The following is a 13,575-nucleotide window of genomic DNA, read 5'->3' as shown; positions in this document are numbered from 1 at the left end:
TCGGAGCGTTTGGTGGGGTTTCTCGCATTGGCTCTTCCGAGGCCCGGTTGCCACCCTGGCGCGCACGAAGTCGGAAGTAGGGTTAATTGCCCGGGTGCGCACCTTTGCCAGGGTGGGCACCTTACCTGGGCTGCGCACCAGGGCGGGCTCAAGATGGCACGCGCGTTCCGTTTTTTTCACTATCTTTCAAAACGGAAATTTTAAAATCTCCTTTTTTTTTTGCCTTTTCTGGAAATTAGTGAAGGCAGCGCATCAAAGGTGCGCACCTCGCTGCCCACCTTGGTGTGCTCTGAGGTGCGCACCCGGGAGCGCTACGAAGTGTGCTCCAAGGTGCGGCGTGCACGTTGTCGGAGCCCGGTTTGCCCCGGGTGCGCACCTCGCCTGCACCTTGGCCGGGGTGGGCACCTTGGCTGGGTTTGCCCAGGGTGCGCTCCGAAGCGGGGTTACTGGAGCGCCCCCTCTTTTTTTGTCAGAGCGTTTGGTGGGGTTTCTCGCATTGGCTCTTCCCAGGCCCGGTTGTTGGGTGCGCTCCCACCCTGGCGCGCGCGAAGTTGGAAGTTGGGTTAATTGCCCGGGCGCGCACCTTCGCCAGGGTGGGCACCTTGGTGCGCACACCTTGGCTGGGCTGCGCACCAGGGCGGGCTCAAGATGGCACCAGCATTCCCTTTTTCTCACTATCTTTCAAAACGGAAATTTTAAAATCTCGTTTTTTTTTTGCCTTTTATGGAAATTAGTGAAGGCATCGCATCAAAGGTGCGCACCTCGCTGCCCACCTTGGTGTGCTCCGAGGTGCCCACCACGGTGCGCAACGCCGGTGCGAACCCGGGAGCGCCCCGATGTGTGCTCCAAGGTGCGGCGTGCACGAAGTCGGACCCCGGTTTGCCCCGGGTGCGCACCTCGCGTGCACCTTGGTGCGCACACCTTGGCTGGGTTGCGCGGCCTGGTGGGCACCATGGTGCGCACCAAGGAGCGCTCCGAAGTGTGCTCCAAGGTGCGGCGTGCACGAAGTCGGAGCCCGGTTTGCCCCGGGTACGCACCTCGCGTGCACCTTCGCCGGGGTGGGCACCTCGGCTGGGTTGCGCGCCCTGGTGCGCACCAAGGAGCGCTCCGAAGTGTGCTCCAAGGTGCGGCGTGCACGAAGTCGGAGCCCGGTTTGCCCCGGGTGCGCACCTTCGCCGCGGTGCGCACCATGGCGTGCACGAAGTCGGAGCCCGGTTTGCCCCGGGTGCGCACCTCGCGTGCACCTTCGGCGGGGTTGCGCGCCCTGGTGGGCACCATGGTGCGCACCAAGGAGCGCTCCGAAGTGTGCTCCAAGGTGCGGCGTGCACGAAGTCGGAGCCCGGTTTGCCCCGGGTGCGCACCTCGCGTGCACCTTCGGCGGGGTTGCGCGCCCTGGTGGGCACCATGGTGCGCACCAAGGAGCGCTCCGAAGTGTGCTCCAAGGTGCGGCGTGCACGAAGTCGGAGCCCGGTTTGCCCCGGGTGCGCACCTCGCGTGCACCTTCGCCGCGGTGGGCACCATGGCGTGCACGAAGTCGGAGCCCGGTTTGCCCCGGGTGCGCACCTCGCGTGCACCTTCGCCGGGGTGGGCACCTCGGCTGGGTTGCGCGCCCTGGTGCGCACCAAGGAGCGCTCCGAAGTGTGCTCCAAGGTGCGGCGTGCACGAAGTCGGAGCCCGGTTTGCCCCGGGTGCGCACCTCGCGTGCACCTTCGCCAGGGTGGGCACCTCGGTGCGCACACCTTCTCAATGTTTTCTTGCCTTTTCTGGAAATTGGTGAAGGCAGCGCATCAAAGGTGCGCACCTCGGTGTGCTCCGAGGTGCGAACCCGAGAGCGCTCCGAGGTGCCCACGAAGTCGAAAGTCGGGTTAATTGCATTGTTTTCCCCGGGTGCGCTCCGAGGTGCGCAACATCGGCGCGCACCAAGGAGGGCTCCGAAGTGTGCTCCAAGGTGCGCACGATGGCGTGCACCTCTGGTGCGCACGATTCGGAGCTCGGTTTGACCGGGGTGCGCACACCTTGGCTGGGTTGCGCACCTTTTGTGCGCTCCAAGGTGCGCACGAAGTCGGAGCTCGGTTTGCCCCGGGTGCGCACCTTCGCCAGGGTGCGCACCTTGATGCGCACGCCTTGGCTGGGCTGCGCACCTTGGTGGGCGCCATGGTGCGCACCTTTCGTGCGCTCCAAGGTGCGCACGAAGTCGGAGCTCGGTTTGCCCCGGGTGCGCACCTTGGTGGGCGCCATGGTGCACTCCGAGGTGCCCAAGATTGGTGCGCACCAAGGAGCGCTCCGAAGTGCGCTCCAAGGTGCGCGCGAAGTCGAAAGTTGGGTTAATTGTCCGGTTTGCCTCGGGTGCGCACCTTGCGTGCACCTTCGCCAGGGTGGGCGCCTTGGTGCGCACACCTTGGCTGGGCTGCGCACACCTTGGCACCCGCGTTTCCTTCATTTTAAATTTTTTTTTTTTACAATCTCTCAAGTGGGAAATTCTATAATCTCAACTTTTTTTGCCTTTTCAGGAAACTTTTGAATGGAGCGCATCATTGGTGCGCTCCGAAGTGTGCTCCAAAGCTCTCTCCAGCTGCGTGCACCTGCCCCGGCCGCGCACCCGGCCCCGCCCAGCTTCGCTCACCTGTCCCGGGCGTCTGGTGCGGAACCTTAGAGTAAGAAACATCACCGTGCACCTTGGCCAACGTGCGCGACTCGACCGAGCGCGCACTGGCCGAGGTGCACACCGATTTCACCTGGGTGCGCGCGCAGCACCTCGGGCGCACCGGGGTGCGCGCACAACGCCCGGGTTGCACCGTGGCCTGTGTGCTCGGGGTGCCTCGGGTGCGCGCTCGGTGTCGCCCCCGCGCGCGCGGTAGTGCGGGCAGCGCACCCCGGCCCGGCCCGGCCCCGACGAGAACGCAAACGGGCAAAAGGTTTATTCAAATAGCATTGCGACGCCCGGCGAAAAACTAAAAAAGGGTGCAACACCGGGACTTCCCGGGAGGTCACCCATCCCAGTACTACTCCGGCCCAAGCGCGCTTAACTGCGGAGTTCTGATGGGATCCGGTGCACTAATGCTGGTATGATCGCACCCGTTATGAGCTTGTCGCAGTGTGTACTTAGCAAACCGCGACCCACGTGCGAATCCACCCCGGCCACCCACCCCCGTCGAGGTGCACACCCTCCCTCGCGAAGTGCGCCCCGTTCGCCAAGTGTGAGCCCTGCCCGGGTGCGCGCACCTTGCTAGGGCGTCGGGTGTGCACCCGGCCCGGCCTACGTGCGTGCACCTGGAGGGGGCGTCGTGTGCGTGCAGTGTCCCGTCTGCAACGCGGTGCCCACACACCACCTCGGGCGCAACGACCTGCGCTCACATGTGGGCCGAGTGCACCTTGGTGCATGTTCGGGGCGCCTCGGGTGCACGCTCGATCTTGCCCCGGTGCACCAAGGCGCTCGGTTTGCCCCGGGTGCGCACTTGGTGCAAGGTGGGCACCCAAAATAGGGATCAAGCACCAAAACACAAGTTTCGGGATGCAAAATGGGACCCAAGGACCACAAATGCGTTCCAAGACCCATGATGGGTCCACGAGAACAAAAATGTGTTCCGAGACTTAATAAACAAATATTGGGTTTTAGGAGAAGAAACATGCTCTGATGCCCAAAACGAGAATCGACCCCGAAAAGGCCACAGGCCAAAAGTGGGATGCGAGACAAAAAAAAATGGGACCCGAGGACCAAAATTGGGTTCCCAGGTCGAAGACAGGGCAACCGGACAAGAAACGACCTCTAAGGCTCGAAATGAGTCCCGACGACTAAAACTTGACAAGAAGCACCCATCAGGCACCCAACTCGACACCCATGGGATGCCGACCCACCCGGGCTTCCACCTAGCACACCTTGGCACCCACCCACCCTCGCACCCAACCTCGCACCCAACTTAGCACCTTTGAACCCACATTGGCACTCACCCTGACCCTGGCACCTTGGAACCCACATTGGCACTCACCTTGACCCTGGCACCCACCTTTGCACTCACCTTGGGACCCACCCTGGCTCCCACCTCGGCACCCACCCAGACACCCACCTTGGTTCCTTGGCACCCACCTTGGATCCTTGGCACCCACCCCGACACCCACCTTGGCACGCAACTTGGCTACTTGCCACCCACCTTGGCTCCTTGACGCCCACCCCGACAACCACCCCGTGACCTACCCTGGCTAGGGTTGGTGCACACCCACCCTGGTGCCCACCTTGGCACCCACCCTATGACCCACCTTGGCACGCACCTTAGTACCCACCCCGTTACCCACCCTAGGACCCACCCCGTGACCCACCTTGGCCAGGGTGGGTGCACCCACCCTGGTGCCCACCTTGGCACCCACCCATCCTAGCACCCAGCCTGTGACCGGGCTTGGAACCCAACCTTGCACCCGCACCCGTCTTGGCCAGTGTGGGTGCGCACCCATCCTGGCACCCACGTTGTGACACACCCTTTAACCCACGCACCCTAGCACCCACGTTGGCACCCACCTTGGAACCCAACCTAGCAACTTGGCACCCACCCCGTGACCCACCTTGGCATCCACCATAGCAGTCGCCGACTTGGCACCCACCTCGGCACCCACCTTGACACTTGTGGACCCACCTTGCCACTCACCCTAGCATCGACCCATCCTAGCACCCACCCTGGCACCTTTGCACCCTAGCACTCACCCATCCTAGCACCTAACCTGTGACCCACCTTGACACTCACCCTCGCACCCACCTTGGAACCCAACCTAGCACCCACCCACCCTGACACCAACCCTAGCACCTACCCACCCTTGCACCCACCCTGTGACCCATCTTGGCACCCACCCATCCTACCACTCAACCTATCACCCACCTTCTCACCCACCTTGGCATCCACCTTAGCACCCACCCACACTGGCACCTTGGCACCCACCTCGGGCAAGGTGGGTGCACACCCACCCTGGCACCCAATTTAGAACCCACCGAGCATGTTACCCACCTTGGCACCCACATTGCAGCCCACCCTAGTACCCACCCTATGACCCACATTGGCATCCACACCCTAGCACCCAGGCACCTCGACACCCGCCTTGACACCCACCCTAGCACTGAACCTGTGACCCACCTTGGAACTCACCCTAGAACCCACCCACCCTGTGAACCACCTTGGCATCCACCTTAGCACCCACCCACCTTGGCACCCACTCTAGCACTCACCCATCCTAACACCCAACTTGTTACCCACCTTGGCACCCGCCCTCGCGTCCACCTTGAAACCCACCCTAGCACCCACCCACGCAGGAGCCCACCTTGGCACCCAACCTAACACCCACGCATCCTGGCACCCAACTTGTGACCCACCTTGGAACCCACCCTAGTACCCACCTTTGAACCCACTATATCACCAACCCACCTTGGCACCCACCCTATGACCCTCTTTGGAATCCACCCTAGCACGCACCCACCCTGGCACCCACCATGGAGCGCACCCTAGCACCCACCCACCTCGGCACGCACCTCAACACCCACCTTGGTGTGCGCACTGCGCCAACCTCTCAAAGACCCTATGTGGTGCGCTCCAAAGTGTACACCTTTGGTGCGCTCCAAGGTGCGCACCTTTGGTGCACACCGAGGTGCACACCAAAGTGTGCACCGAGGTGAGCACCAAAGTGCACTCCAGGGTGCACACCAAGGCGTGCACCTTTGGTGCGGTCAATGCAAACGAATTCGGAAGTTGGGGTCGATGTCCTAATCGCTGCTGCAGACTACACGTATGAGAATCGGACAAATAGCTTTATATAGGGGAGGTGTTGCGTTTGATGGGTCGACTCCCCTGGTTGTGTGCACTGCACCAACTTCAAAGACCCTGTCTTGTTTAAGAAGTCAAAAGTTGGGGTGGATGTCCTAATCATTGCTGCAGTCTACGCATGTATGAGAATCAGACAAATAGCTTATATAGGGGAGGTGTTGCATTCGGTGGGTTGACTCCCCTGGTTGTGCGCACTGCGCCAACCTCAAAGACCCCGCATAGCAGAAGAAGTCGGAAGTCGGATTTTGGTGAGCACCAAGGCGTGCACCTTTGGTGCGGTCAACGCAGACGAATTCAGAAGTTGGGGTGGATGTCCTAATCGTTGTTGCAGGCTACACATGTATGAGAATCAGACAAATAGCTTATATAGGGGAGGTGTTGGGTTTGATGGGTCAACTCCCTTGGTTGTGCGCATTACGCCAACCTCAAAGACCTTGTTTTCGTTAAGAAGTCAAAAGTTGGGGTCAATGTCCTAATGGCTCCTGCAGGCTACACATGTATGAGAATCGGACAAATAGCTTATATAGGGGAGGTGTTGGGTTTGATGGGTCGACTCCCCTGGTTGTGCGCATTACGTCAACCTCAAAGACCTTGTTTTCGTTAAGAAGTCAAAAGTTGGGGTCGATGTCCTAATTGCTCCTGTAGACTACACATGTATGAGAATCAGACAAATAGCTTATATAGGGGAGGTGTTGGGTTTGATGGGTTGACTCCCCTAGTTGTTCGCATTACACCAACCTCAAAGACCTTGTTTTCGTTTAGAAGCCGAAAGTTGGGGTCGATGTCCTAATTGCTCCTGCAGGCTACGCATGTATGAGAATCAGACAAATAGCTTATATAGGGGAGGTGTTGGGTTTGATGGGTCGACTCCCCTGGTTGTGCGCATTGCGCCAACCTCAAAGACCCTGCATTGCGGATGAAGTCGAAAGTCAGAGTTTGGTGTGCTACAAGGTGTGGTCGAAGGTGCTCACCTAGGTGTGCACCTTTGGAGCACAGGAAAAGTGCCCTCCAAAAGTGCGCACCTTTGGAGTGCACAAAAGTGCCCTCCAAAAGTGCGCACCTTTGGAGCGCAGAAAAGTGCCCTCCAAAAAGTGCCCTCCAAAAGTGCGCACCTTTGGAGCGCAGAAAAGTGCCCTCCAAAAAGTGCCCTCCAAAAGTGCGCACCTTTGGAGCGCAGAAAAGTGCCCTCCAAAAAGTGCCCTCCAAAAGTGCGCACCTTTGGAGCGCAGAAAAGTGCCCTCCAAAAAGTGCCCTCCAAAAGTGCGCACCTTTGGAGCGCAGAAAAGTGCCCTCCAAAAAGTGCCCTCCAAAAGTGCGCACCTTTGGAGCGCAGAAAAGTGCCCTCCAAAAAGTGCCCTCCAAAAGTGCGCACCTTTGGAGCGCAGAAAAGTGCCCTCCAAAAAGTGCCCTCCAAAAGTGCGCACCTTTGGAGCGCAGAAAAGTGCCCTCCAAAAAGTGCCCTCCAAAAGTGCGCACCTTTGGAGCGCAGAAAAGTGCCCTCCAAAAAGTGCCCTCCAAAAGTGCGCACCTTTGGAGCGCAGAAAAGTGCCCTCCAAAAAGTGCCCTCCAAAAGTGCGCACCTTTGGAGCGCAGAAAAGTGCCCTCCAAAAGTGCGCACCTTTGGAGCGCACAAAAGTGCCCTCCAAAAGTGCGCACTTTTGGTGCGCACCAAGGCGCTGGTTCGGTCGTTGCAGGCGAGTTCGGAAGTTGGGGTCGATGTCCTGAGCGGAGGTGCAAACTACACAGGTGTCGGAATCGGACAAATAGCTTATATAGGGGAGGTGTATGCTTCGATGGGTCGACTCCCCAGGTTGAGCGCACCGCGCCAACCTCAAAGACCCTACGGTATGGATGAAGTCGGAAGTTGGGTCCGATGACCGATTCGATTAGTAGGTATGCTCATGAGGTCGGAATTTGGGTCCGATGACCTGCCATGTGCAGGAAGGCGAATGTTGACACTGTGCGTTGCAAGGTGCACACCAAGGCGCTGGTGCGGTCTTTTTAGTCGAGTTCGGAAGTTGGGGTCGATGTCCTGATCGGAGGTGCAAGCTACACAGGTGTGGGAATCGGACAAATAGCTTATATAGGGGAGGTGTATGCTTCGTTGGGTCGACTCCCCGGGTTGAGCGCACCGCGCCAACCTCAAAGACCCTACGGTATGGATGAAGTCGGAAGTTGGGTCCGATGACCGATTCGATATGTAGGCATACTCGCGAGGTCGGAATTTGGGTCCGATGACCTGCCACGTGCAGGAAGGCGAATGTTGGCACTGTGCGTTGCAAGGTGCGCACCAAGGCGCTGGTTCGGTCGTTGGAGGCGAGTTCGGAAGTTGGGGTCGATGTCTTGATCGGAGGTGCAAACTACACAGGTGTGGGAATCGGACAAATAGCTTATATAGGGGAGGTGTATGCTTCGTTGGGTCGACTCCCCGGGTTGAGCGCACCGCGCCAACCTCAAAGACCCTACGGTATGGATGAAGTCGGAAGTTGGGTCCGATGACCGATTCGATATGTAGGCATACTCGCGAGGTCGGAATTTGGGTCCGATGACCTGCCATGTGCAGGAAGGCGAATGTTGGGACTGTGCGTCGCAAGGTGCGCACCAAGGCGCTGGTGCCGTCGTTGCAGTCGAGTTCGGAAGTTGGGGTCGATGTCCTGGTCAGAGGTGCAAACTACACAGGTGTGGGAATCGGACAAATAGCTTATATAGGGGAGGTGTATGCTTCGATGGGTCGACTCCCTGGGTTGAGCGCACCGCGCCAACCTCAAAGACCCTACAGTATGGATGAAGTCGGAAGTTGGGTCCGATGACCGATTCGATACGTAGGCATATTGGCGAGGTCTGAATTTGTGTCCGATGACCTGCCATGCGCAGGAAGGCGGAATTTGGGTCCGATGACCGAGTTGATGGCGTGCCATGCGCAGAAAGGCGGAATTTGGGTCCGATGACCGAGTTGATGTTGATGGCCCGCCATGCACAGGAAGGCGGAATTTGGGTCCGATGACCGATTTGAAGGCGTGCCATACGCAAAAAGGCGGAGTTTGGGTCCGATGACCGAGTTGATATTGATGGCCCGCCATGCGCAGGAAGGCGGAATTTGGGTCCGATGACCTGACATACGCATGGAGTCCGACTCGGGGGCCGATGTTCGATTCGATGACTTGCATTGTGGGTAAAGTCGGAAGTTGTGGTCTTTGACCCGATTCGATGACCAGACTTCGGCTGCTTGAGAATCGGACAAATAACTTATATAGGGGAGGTAGTGTTCTCGAGCATCCTCCCCCCGTGCCCGTTTATGTCGATTGATGCTGGTGCTCGACTGGTTGGAGCGCTCGGATGCAAAAATCTTGCACCAGGATTTATCGATTGTGATGGACACGGCAAGTCTCCTGATTGCTATGCAGGAGCTCATCGTGAATCTCTATGCGGCCTTGGTATGGACTCGACCTGCGGAATGGTTCGGCAATGGTAGTCGCTCCAACACGTCCTTGCAATGGCCACAGAGGTGATTCGACTAGAGCTCCAGTCTAGCTTTTGGGTTGCTTGGCGGACTGGTATAGCCGCGATCGAGTTCCGGCCATGAACGTTTTAGATAGCTCTTGGGCTTTCTGGGACGGAAGTCGGAAGTTTGGGCTGTTGTCCGATTTGATGACCATTCTTCGGATGTGTGAGAATCGGACAAATAACTTATATAGGGGACTGTGTTGTCTCACGCAGCCCCCTCCGTGCCCCTCTATCTCGACCGATGTTGGTGCTTGAAAGGGTTGGGATCGCTCGGATTTATAAACGTGCACCACCATTTGTCGAGTGTGAGGGACGCGGCAGGTCTCCTAAATGCTATGCGGGCGCTCTCTGAGAATCTCTATCCGGCCTCGACACAGACTAGTCTTGCTGAATGGTTTGGCACTGGTAGTCGATCCAACACGTCGTTGTTGTGGCCGCCTAGGCGATTCGATTCGAGCCCCCGTCTAGCTTTTGGGTTGCTTGGCGGATTTTGCCCTATCCGCAAGTGAGCTCGGTCCCTAAACGTTCGAGAAACCCGATTGCTATGCGCCGACTCTCTTTCTTGCGAGCCTCCATCTAGCTTTTGGGTCTCTACGGAACGGAAGTCGGAATCTGGGACCGTTGTTTGATTCGACGAGGCAGACTACGGTTGTGCGAGAATCGGACAAATAACTTATATAGGGGAGGTGTTGACTGGAGCATTCTCCCCCGTGCCCCTCTAACTCGACCAATGCTGGCGCTCGAACGGTGGTAGCGCTCGGATTTTCATTGAGCGCCAGCATTGGTCGATTTAGAGGGGCATGCGAGATTCCCGAATGCTATGCGAGGGCTCTAACGGAAATGTCTATTGGTTTCGGTATGGATGCAATTGCGAGTGGTTCGGAAAAGGTAGTCGTTCCGATGCGTCCATGTCGTGGCCAAATCGATAATTCGATTTGAGCCCTCGTATAGCATTTGGGTCTCTCGATGTGATTCCGCATTCCAGTCCCTTTGGGCACTGCTTGAGCCGCATCCCAGGGGGTTCCCTTCCCAATAATCTGCCTCGCAACCCGATTGCTATGCGGTGAGGCTCCTCGGCCGCCTCGGAACTATCTGTGTATCAGACGCATCGCGGGATAAGGGGTTGGCAACGGTAGTCGCCCCAAGCGCGTCCGATGCTTGGACCATTCCGAGGCGGCCCTGAAGCCTCTTCCGTCTAGCCGTTGGGTCCTTCTCGCCGCATCCCTCGCCTCGCACCCCGATTGCTATGCGGTGAGGCTCCTCGGCCGCCTCGGAACTATCTGTGTATCGGACGCGTCGCGGGATAAGGGGTTGTCACTGGTAGTCGCCCCAAGCGCGTCCGATGCTTGGACCATTCCGAGGCGGCCCTGAAGCCTCTTCCGTCTAGCCGTTGGGTCCTTCTCGCCGCATCCCTCGCCTCGCACCCCGATTGCTATGCGGTGAGGCTCCTCGGCCGCCTCGGAACTATCTGTGTATCGGACGCGTCGCGGGATAAGGGGTTGTCACTGGTAGTCGCCCCAAGCGCGTCCGATGCTTGGACCATTCCGAGGCGGCCCTGAAGCCTCTTCCGTCTAGCCGTTGGGTCCTTCTCGCCGCATCCCTCGCCTCGCACCCCGATTGCTATGCGGTGAGGCTCCTCGGCCGCCTCGGAACTATCTGTGTATCGGACGCGTCGCGGGATAAGGGGTTGTCACTGGTAGTCGCCCCAAGCGCGTCCGATGCTTGGACCATTCCGAGGCGGCCCTGAAGCCTCTTCCGTCTAGCCGTTGGGTCCTTCTCGCCGCATCCCTCGCCTCGCACCCCGATTGCTATGCGGTGAGGCTCCTCGGCCGCCTCGGAACTATCTGTGTATCGGACGCGTCGCGGGATAAGGGGTTGTCACTGGTAGTCGCCCCAAGCGCGTTCGATGCTTGGACCATTCCGAGGCGGCCCTGAAGCCTCTTCCGTCTAGCCGTTGGGTCCTTCTCGCCGCATCCCTCGCCTCGCACCCCGATTGCTATGCGGTGAGGCTCCTCGGCCGCCTTGGAACTATCTGTGTATCGGACGCGTCGCGGGATAAGGGGTTGTCACTGGTAGTCGCCCCAAGCGCGTCCGATGCTTGGACCATTCCGAGGCGGACCCGAAGCCTCTTCCGTCTAGCCGTTGGGTCCTTCTCGCCGCATCCTTCGCCTCGCACCCCGATTGCTATGCGGTGAGGCTCCTCGGCCGCCTCGGAACTATCTGTGTATCGGACGCGTCGCGGGATAAGGGGTTGTCACTGGTAGTCGCCCCAAGCGCGTCCGATGCTTGGACCATTCCGAGGCGGACCCGAAGCCTCTTCCGTCTAGCCGTTGGGTCCTTCTCGCCGCATCCCTCGCCTCGCACCCCGATTGCTATGCGGTGAGGCTCCTCGGCCGCCTTGGAACTATCTGTGTATCGGACGCGTCGCGGGATAAGGGGTTGTCACTGGTAGTCGCCCCAAGCGCGTCCGATGCTTGGACCATTCCGAGGCGGACCCGAAGCCTCTTCCGTCTAGCCGTTGGGTCCTTCTCGCCGCATCCCTCGCCTCGCACCCCGATTGCTATGCGGTGAGGCTCCTCGGCCGCCTTGGAACTATCTGTGTATCGGACGCGTCGCGGGATAAGGGGTTGTCACTGGTAGTCGCCCCAAGCGCGTCCGATGCTTGGACCATTCCGAGGCGGCCCCGAAGCCTCTTCCGTGTAGCCGTTGGGTCCTTCTCGCCGCATCCCTCGCCTCGCACCCCGATTGCTATGCGGTGAGGCTCCTCGGCCGCCTTGGAACTATCTGTGTATCGGACGCGTCGCGGGATAAGGGGTTGTCACTGGTAGTCGCCCCAAGCGCGTCCGATGCTTGGACCATTCCGAGGCGGCCCCGAAGCCTCTTCCGTGTAGCCGTTGGGTCCTTCTCGCCGCATCCCTCGCCTCGCACCCCGATTGCTATGCGGTGAGGCTCCTCGGCCGCCTTGGAACTATCTGTGTATCGGACGCGTCGCGGGATAAGGGGTTGTCACTGGTAGTCGCCCCAAGCGCGTCCGATGCTTGGACCATTCCGAGGCGGCCCCGAAGCCTCTTCCGTGTAGCCGTTGGGTCCTTCTCGCCGCATCCCTCGCCTCGCACCCCGATTGCTATGCGGTGAGGCTCCTCGGCCGCCTTGGAACTATCTGTGTATCGGACGCGTCGCGGGATAAGGGGTTGTCACTGGTAGTCGCCCCAAGCGCGTCCGATGCTTGGACCATTCCGAGGCGGACCTGAAGCCTCTTCCCTCTAGCCGTTGGGGCTTTCTCGCCGCATCCCTCGCCTCGCACCCTGATTGCTATGCTGTGAGGCTCCTCGGCCGCCTTGGAACTATCTGTGTATCGGACGCATCGCGGGATAAGGGGTTGGCAGTGGTAGTCGCCCCAAGCGCATCCGATGCTTGGACCATTCCGAGGCGGCCCTGCAGCCTCTTCCGTCTAGCCGTTGGGGCCATCTCGCCGCATCCCCCACCTCGCACCACGATTGCTATGCGGTGAGGCTCCTTGGCCGCCTCGGAACTATCTGTGTATCGGACGCATCGCGGGATAAGGGGTTGTCACTGGTAGTCGCCCCAAGCGCGTCCGATGCTTGGACTATTCCGAGGCGGCCCTGCAGCCTCTTCCGTCTAGCCGTTGGGGCCATCTCGCTGCATCCCCCACCTCCTCGGCCGCCTCGGAACTATCTGTGTATCGGACGCATCGCGGGATAAGGGGTTGGCAGTGGTAGTCGCCCCAAGCGCGTCCGATGCTTGGACTATTCCGAGGCAGCCCTGCAGCCTCTTCCGTCTAGCCTTTGGGGCCATCTCGCCGCATCCCTCGCCTCGCACCCCGATTGCTATGCGGTGAGGCTCCTCGGCCGCCTGGGAACTATCTTCGTATCGGACGCATCGCGGGATAAGGGGTTGTCACTGGTAGTCGCCCCAAGCGCGTCCGATGCTTGGACTATTCCGAGGCGGCCCTGTGGCCTCTTCCGTCTAGCCATTGGGGCCATCTCGCCGCATCCCCCACCTCGCACCCCGATTGCTATGCGGTGAGGCTCTTCGGCCGCCTTGGAACTATCTTCGTATCGGACGCATCGCGGGATAAGGGGTTGTCACTGGTAGTGGCCCCAAGCGCGTCCGATGCTTGGACTATTCCGAGGCGGCCCTGCAGCCTCTTCCGTCTAGCCGTTGGGGCCATCTCGCCGCATCCCCCACCTCGCACCCCGATTGCTATGCGGTGAGGCTCCTCGGCCGCCTTGGAACTATCTTCGTATCG

The 13,575-nt window shown here is 59.6% G+C and overlaps 1 non-coding gene across 1 annotated transcript; it reads right to left on the bottom strand.

Moving 5' to 3' along the window:
• Positions 1-2,958: 2,958 nt before the first annotated feature.
• Positions 2,959-3,077, bottom strand: LOC131861346 (5S ribosomal RNA). The gene has a single exon (XR_009360421.1). It is a non-coding gene; the product is annotated as a 5S ribosomal RNA (ribosomal RNA).
• Between the last annotated feature and the right edge of the window lie 10,498 nt (positions 3,078-13,575).

The sequence above is a fragment of the Cryptomeria japonica genome, unplaced genomic scaffold, assembly GCF_030272615.1.
Source record: "Cryptomeria japonica unplaced genomic scaffold, Sugi_1.0 HiC_scaffold_24, whole genome shotgun sequence".
NCBI lineage: Eukaryota > Viridiplantae > Streptophyta > Pinopsida > Cupressales > Cupressaceae > Cryptomeria > Cryptomeria japonica.
Note: the sequence above shows the minus strand (reverse complement) of the source record. Positions and strands in the feature narration are given on the sequence as shown.